This window comes from Salvia miltiorrhiza, chromosome 5, assembly GCF_028751815.1.
Source record: "Salvia miltiorrhiza cultivar Shanhuang (shh) chromosome 5, IMPLAD_Smil_shh, whole genome shotgun sequence".
In the NCBI taxonomy this organism is placed as follows: domain Eukaryota; kingdom Viridiplantae; phylum Streptophyta; class Magnoliopsida; order Lamiales; family Lamiaceae; genus Salvia; species Salvia miltiorrhiza.
Genome location: NC_080391.1, coordinates 30,359,428 through 30,366,718, shown reverse-complemented (window position 1 = coordinate 30,366,718; position 7,291 = coordinate 30,359,428). Strand labels below are relative to the sequence as shown.

Sequence of the window (7,291 nt, the reverse complement as noted above, 5' to 3'; positions counted from 1 at the left end):
CATTTTTGAAGCATAAAACTTTAAAAGTTCTGCAATAGCATTTTATTTTATATGTAAGAAAGTCCACCTGATAACAAAGCTTTGCTAAGCTGCTGTGATTCCTCAAATAACTTTTCACTCTTGTGTTTGACCTTCACTGCGAGAATATAAAGTAAGACATTAGCTCAAAAATATTCTCAATTAATGAAAATACGTAATTAGCTACGAATGCCTCTTATTAGTAATTGTTATTTTTAAATAATAATTTAAGAAATTCTATTAATAATCCAGACTATATGATTTAATTAGTGAAATCAAAATTATGACTCGCCTTATGAGATCGAACTGATAACCTTAATTAATCCACTCATCTTAGGGTGTTCTAACCCCTTAATAATTAAATAAACTCGTTTTGGATTAATCCATAATCAGATTTTTTTTTTTTTGAGAAACCGCAAAGCATTGATAAAACATCAAGAAGGAGAGTTTACACCCGAAGGCATTACATCAAGCGATAAAAGACTGGAAGAAGAAGAAAGAGCAAAAGCAGCTAAACCATCCGCCGACGAGTTTCCTTCGCGAGGCGTCCAACTGAAAGAAAGACGTTGGAACAGAGACTTCATATCATGAATCTCTTTTAAAATATCTCCAAGATAGGAAAGATCACAAGCATGGCGAGCGAGCAACCAATAAAGCTGTTGACAATCCGTTTCAGCTATCACCTCTCTAACACCCTTTTCCCTGCACAGTTTGAGACCTTCAAGTAAAGCACGAGCTTCCCCCTCAACGACAGTATAGGCTCCTTGCAGATAGCCGAAACGGCAGCCCACTAAAGAACCATCGCTTCTCTTCAACACAGCTCCAATTCCAACTCCCGTGCCAACCTTCATTGCCGCATCTGAAGACACTTTGCATATATCCTCCCCATCACACATCAGCGTTGGAGCATTCATCCTGGAGGTAGTAGCACAGATCGGCTTTGTCCACTGTGTAGAAGTCGCAATATTGAGGCAATCTAACAAGCAAGTTCCGCGCGTACCAAATAGTCCATGCGAGAGTTGCAAACAGCGCATGAACTTCCCCGTTGGGGACAGCTTCTAATCTTATCAAACCACTCCACGATAGAAACCTCTGAATCTACTCCCAACGGTTGCAACCGAATAGGAGATATAGACCATAAAATACTAACCCAACCACACTCTCGTAAAGCATGTTCCATAGTTTCCTCGCACAAACCACATCTCCTACACACCCCATCAACCTCAATAGATCTTCCACGCAAGGCCTGAGACGTAGGTAGACAATTTGATAAACATCTCCACATAAACATCTTCACTTTAGGTATGACCTCAAGGTTCCAAATCCACTTCCAAAAAACACTGAGATCACGTGAAGAAGACGCATCATCCCTATGTTTAAGCTCATTTGCCAACTTGTATCCTGACTTCACAGTGTACATATTGAGATTGCCTTTTGGCCAGAACGGTTTATCACTTTCATTCGGTCGAATAGGAATTTGGGCATATAGCTTCCATCTATCTCCGGGCAGAAGAATACCATATATCAATCTTGTCACTATCCCACGCATTTTCATTCGTGTCCATAAGCTCTTTAACACTCAGATTAGCATACCTAGTTTCAACCCTTGCTGCCAAAAACTCGCCTTTACCATCAGGTAACCAAGAATCAATCCCTATCCTCACTCGAGCCCCATCTCCAATCCTCCATGCAATACCTTTCACCAATAAATTTCTACCCACTAATATACTTTTCCATGCAAAAGACGGGTTATGATTACATACTAATATAATCAGAATTAATTAAGTCCAAAAGATCACTTAAATTATTCCTGAACTAGTTTTCAATTTTGAGTTATATATAGACAGCCCAAACTTCATTAATCATTTAGTAAGAGAATAAACTGGGCCAGATTTAATAACACAATCTACAAACCCAATAGCTTTTAAAAAAAATAAAGCACACAACCCAAAATGAAGCCCAATGCTCCCGCTGCATGTCCAGTGTTCCGCCCGCCGCGCCATGACGTCGCCGACCCTGGGCTCCGCGAGTCGCCGCCGTCAAGCGCACGGCTCCGGCGAGAACTCCCCCTGTTTTCTCTATGACTCCGACGAGCAGCAGAAGCTCTGCCGCCGTTCACGCCGCGCCTCCTTTTCTGCCTCCCCTATGCCGTCTCCGGTGGCTTCTAGATTCGATTCCCAAATGTTGATGAATGGATGTGCTGCTCTCAACCATTTATCGCATAAAATGAGGTGTGCTGAAGTAGGGGATTTCGGACAGTGAGTGGTCGAGTACTTGCTGTGGCTCTGTACTAAGAATCTCAATGTTCGTATTTTTGCTTTAGAGTTCAGTGAAGTATATATAAAATGAAGATATTAATCTCGGTAAATCATATCATCACTTATTCTTATGCAATTGACTGATTACATCTTTGCATATAAACGAATTGAAGTACCTTGCTTGAAAAATAAAGCAAGTTAAGATTAAAACAAGTCTTCATGAACTTGTTCTAATGGAATTGGCAAGGATTGAAGCTTCTGTTGTGAGGTAAATGCTGTGCTCGAAAACTCCTTTTCCTATCTCTTCATTTTCTTTGTTCTTTGATGGTTTAGCATGACTATGGAGTGAGGAATTAGTGCGATTGGCTGATATATCAAACCTTTTATCTTTGTAGAGGTGTGGCTGGATTGATCCCTGTGTGATTCTTGGGCATAGCTTTTGCTGAATTCGGGGATTTACCATATGCTATAGGTGTGTGCGTGTGTACTTTGTTTAGTACTCCTTCCTCCCACTTCAACTCTCTTCTTTCTTTTCGATACTGCTATATAAAAAGACGTTACTTCGTCTCGGTCCCACTATTGTCGTCACACTTTTCTATTTGGGTCGTCTCATTATTATTGTCACAATAAGATAAGAAATAATTCCTTCAAAAAATACGGATGTACTATTTTTTATCACTTTACACTTTCTTCTCAGTTACCGTGTGCAATAATTTTGAGACAATAATAGTGGGATGAAGGGAGTATTTAAATTATTAAATGATGTGGTTTAGGGTTTAAAAGGTGATGTGAATCCCAAATATTATCACCTTTTGAGATTAATTTTTTCATGAAAGAAAATAAGACATTTAAAGTACGTGGAACAATTTTTTTAAAAAAACAAGATATTTGAAATGGGAGAAAGAGAGTAATAAATTGTTGTTTAGTATGCGAGCTAGGTGGTTCAAGGAAAAGATAATGGTAAGTGTCTCATGAAGCTGTGACGGTGATAATAAAAGTAAAATTCTTTTGACTTAATAAATGGATGCAATTACCATTTGGGTCTTGCTATTATTTGGGTATCGCTAATAACGATACCTCATTAAAAAAATCTCTACTAATTAATCTCTAATTTAATTCGTGCCACAAGTTGAAATTAAATCACAACTTATAAAAGTAGTTAATATCTCTATGTAATAATACATAACGTGATTTAAATAAATCAGTTCTTATTCTGGAATAAGGAATTATTGACTCGCTCAATAATCTGATTACGATTCTCGCGCGTAGCTAAAATATAAATTAAATCACGGGCTCTAGATCTCGTATTGATGTCTCAATTCATATAACTGAAATAACTTTATCTGATAATCATAATTTATATAATCATAAATATTGCATTTACTGGACTTTAATCAATATTAAAAGAGCAGGTTACTACAAATGATTTATTATATTTGTTACCAATTTTATATTTTTTTCAGTAGAAAATAATATGAACTATCAAAAGTAGAGATGTCAATCGGCTCAACCCATCGGGTCTTGGGCTAGCCCTATCGGGTTACAGGTTATTCGGGTGTAGGCTAATCATCAGGTTGAAAAAAAATTCAAGTTAAGAATTTTCAACGAACCCTAACCCTAAATGTTTGGATTTCGGGCTACCACATCGGGCTAATCGGGCTCAAAAATTTATTTTGAAAAACATTAACTAATATATTAATTTCGTTTGACAATATTATATTTGTAAGAAATAAATACATCTATTAATAAATAACATTTTAACACCGTATACCTTCTATTCAAGCTGCAATTTTGTGTAATATTAATCTGTAATGAACAATGCACTTAGTGAAATTTGATACATGTTGATTTAAATAATAAAAATTGAGTATCCGACCATCGTTTAGGGTTAACAAAAGCGTATAGATCGTATATATTTTATCTTATCACACTAATTAAATTAAAATATTACCTTTAAAAACTTTTAAGAGGTACAAGTAGGAGGACCTGGCCTAAAAAGTAACTCCTTAGATAAAGCTATACATCTATAGATAATCACAAACAATCAATAAAATGAAATGCTCGAATCGTGATAGATATACCCTACGTAATTATTCATGAAAATAAAGTCGGTCTCACCTCACATAAAATAAGTGAAAATAAAGATTCTTGCATATCTTATTATCAACCATTTCTTTTCCTAATTTTCGGTCATCTACTTTATTTAATGGGATAAGTTTCATGGTCACTTTACATTGCAGCTATTTGGTGAAACATAATCTCGAAGATATCGCGTGGCTGTACTTTTGATGCATTAATTTGCTACCTAGTTTAGACCATACATGAAATAATTTTCCTAGGTGACCTTTGGATGTCACTTGGTGGTAGACAAAGACATTTTATCTAAAAATTTAGCCTTTATTAGTGCAAGTGGCCCCTATCTTTTAATAATGATTGGTTGCCTTTACAATACTCGAATTTAATTTCTAATTGGTGGGTAGATATTTCACAATCAAAAAGATGGCCATGTGCTACACATCACAACCCTTCTTCCACTCATAATTTATTCTCTTAGTATAATATTTGCCTATAAAAAGGGTTATGTTTGTTCAAGAGGAAGAATATATCACAAGAAACTCGCCCAAGTGCCTTAAGGCCTTTTGAGTGTTCATTTACATATTTCCATATCAAAATTATATAATATTTTTGATTAGGGCTACATTGTCTTTGTTTGTTGATCAGTATTATGAGCTCCATAGTAGGTGAGAATTGGGAGCACGTGGAGAGCCAAGACTGGTCGGAGTTGTCGCCACGAAATCACAATATTCTAATGTCATTGCTGGATGAAACGCAGATCGACGAGTGTGATGATGAAAGACTAACAAAAGTGATCCAGTCTTTACAAGATGAACTCGATGATTGTGCATGGGAGAGTAGCCAATCATCTATTGATGAGTTGTATCCGTCGATGGCTGCCGTTGATGTTGATCTTCAATGGATCGATGTAGAGATGATGCCTATGATTCATGAAGGTGGTGTGTTTGATCAAGAACAAATCCTCTCTTCTTTGAGTATGCATGAATAGCTAATTACATGTAGATTCCTAAATTATATGAACAATAAGTTTCTCAAGATGTTATGTTATGAGAAGTCACCTCAGTTGACTGGCGACTGTCGTTTTAGTTGAGTACTTTAGTTCTAATTAAACTCAATATTTGATAAAGCTAATGGTACTTTTACATCCAATTCTCAAGAAAGAACCAAGTAATTTACAAAGATCGTAACTTTATCGAGTCTCGGAACTAGTACATGCATACACTTCCCAATATATAATATTAAATTGTCACCATTCACCAGATTATTGATGCATCATTTTTCACCAAAAATGATTTCGATTAATAAACTCAATAATTGGGCTGCCACGTACTAGTACATGATTATATTGTGCTGCCAACTAAAAAAATAAATATGGTCATTCCAATTTCGAGATGGGCCTTTAGATTAATCTTTTGTTTAGACTTTAATTAGTTTGCTTAATCGAAAATTAGATTTAATTGTCTTAATTGGGCCTTTAGATTAATCTTTTGTTTAGACTTTAATTCTATTCATAGCCCCATTCTATTCTACATAGCCTCCTTATTTAAAAAAATATTTTTATTATTTAATAATTTACTATTTTATCTTTAATTTAAAAAACAATTTACTAACATAGTCTTGCCCATATCTTCGTCTCTCTCCGCCAGCAGCCCCTTAGCAAGGGGCAGGTCTGCAACGCCAAGAAGACTCTCTCCTCCATGGCTTTCGACGACATCAACATCAAATTTCCCAACCCAATACATCACACAAATCTCAATTCAACGACATAAGTTGTGAATCAATCAAGAGTGCCGAAGGCAGGGGAGCCGGCGATGTGAAAAAATCGACACCAAAATCCATGAATGGTGGCGCTCCAGTTTTCGGTGGGGCACATCACCTTCTTGAGTACCTTTGTATTGATTTTTAGTGATTTCTTTATTTTGTAATTTTTTGGATAAGATGGGTTATTGTTGTATGATTGTATCAAAATAAAGGGAAGCAGAGAGAGAAATAAAAGGAAGGGATGGGATAATTTTCATCTATGATTCATTACTGTTCAACGAAGCTCTAAATACCCAAAATTGGGGGACCACTACAAGGCAGATGGCTTCATGAGAATTAAAAGCATAATTTGACCAAACAAATGGGAGGCGGTAAATAATCATTTACATCTAACTTGAATGAGTATCAATTACTCCATTAGTAGCATTCTTCCTCCATTTTCAGTCAAAAGCTTCTCCTTCTTCCTTGCGAACCCAAGCCTGCCTTCAATCATTTTCACTAATTACCTCCGAGACCGTGACAACCTTGTTGCCGAGGTAATATTCATTCACAATCTCATCGAGTTTAACGCATTAATTGATTGTCGGAGAAGCATGTTGGCGCCGTCGCCTCCGACAGAGACTACTACATGAGCCGCATCCGATCACTGTCGGGGTCAGTGGTGAAGTCATGATCGGCGGCAAAGAAGGCAAGCGATGTCGACGAGCGTCACAATGCAATGTATTAATATTCTTAATCGGAGGCTATGAGGATAGGATAGTAAATTATTAAATAATTTTAATATTTTTTTAAATAAGATGGCTATGAAGAGTAAATTGGGGGCTATGAATATGATTACCCTTATCTTAATTGTGAATTAGTTTAGATATGGATTTATTAATTACTAAGTGGATTAGAATATACTAAGTCGAATTTATTAATTCGAATTATTAATCCAACTCAGTAGTTGAGCATTTAATTTAATTTTAGGATAATAATACTCGATAAATAGAATACACATAAATCACACGCTACTCATTAATTGAGAAACTATCTTTTGTTTCGGACGTTTTATATTTTATTCTTGTAGTAAAGGACAAGCGTGGAAGTGAATACTAGAAGTGAAATATAACTTGTGTACGTGTTAGCAAACACTTGCAAATTAAGTAGGTTTTCTATGTATAAAATAAAATATTTTT

The 7,291-nt window shown here is 35.9% G+C and overlaps 1 long non-coding RNA gene across 1 annotated transcript; it reads left to right on the top strand.

Moving 5' to 3' along the window:
• The first annotated feature begins 4,767 nt into the window (after positions 1-4,767).
• LOC131026421 (uncharacterized) lies at positions 4,768-6,369 on the top strand. Its single transcript, XR_009102295.1, has 2 exons — positions 4,768-5,287; positions 6,002-6,369. It is a non-coding gene; the product is annotated as an uncharacterized LOC131026421 (long non-coding RNA).
• Positions 6,370-7,291: the final 922 nt, after the last annotated feature.